Raw genomic sequence first — 264 nt, forward strand, 5'->3', positions numbered from 1 at the left:
CCCGAGCTCCCGGGCGTGACGCGCTGCGGCGATTCGCTCCAACCAGCGCGAAGCTGACGCGTGAGCCCTTGCGACCGGGTCTGAGCTCGCTCTGCGCGGGCTTCGTGCCAACGTGATGGAGGAGACAGAGCTCCATATGCTTTTCCAGAGTCAAGAAGGGCCTTTTATTTGCAGTTTGTGGTGGGGTGGAAGCAGCACGCCTTTGGCCTGATGGCTCAGGCAGACTGGCAGGCACCCCCGCTGACGGGGCTGCTGTCTGGGGGT

This window comes from Eurypyga helias, unplaced genomic scaffold (assembly GCF_000690775.1).
Source record: "Eurypyga helias isolate BGI_N326 unplaced genomic scaffold, ASM69077v1 scaffold6844, whole genome shotgun sequence".
NCBI lineage: Eukaryota > Metazoa > Chordata > Aves > Eurypygiformes > Eurypygidae > Eurypyga > Eurypyga helias.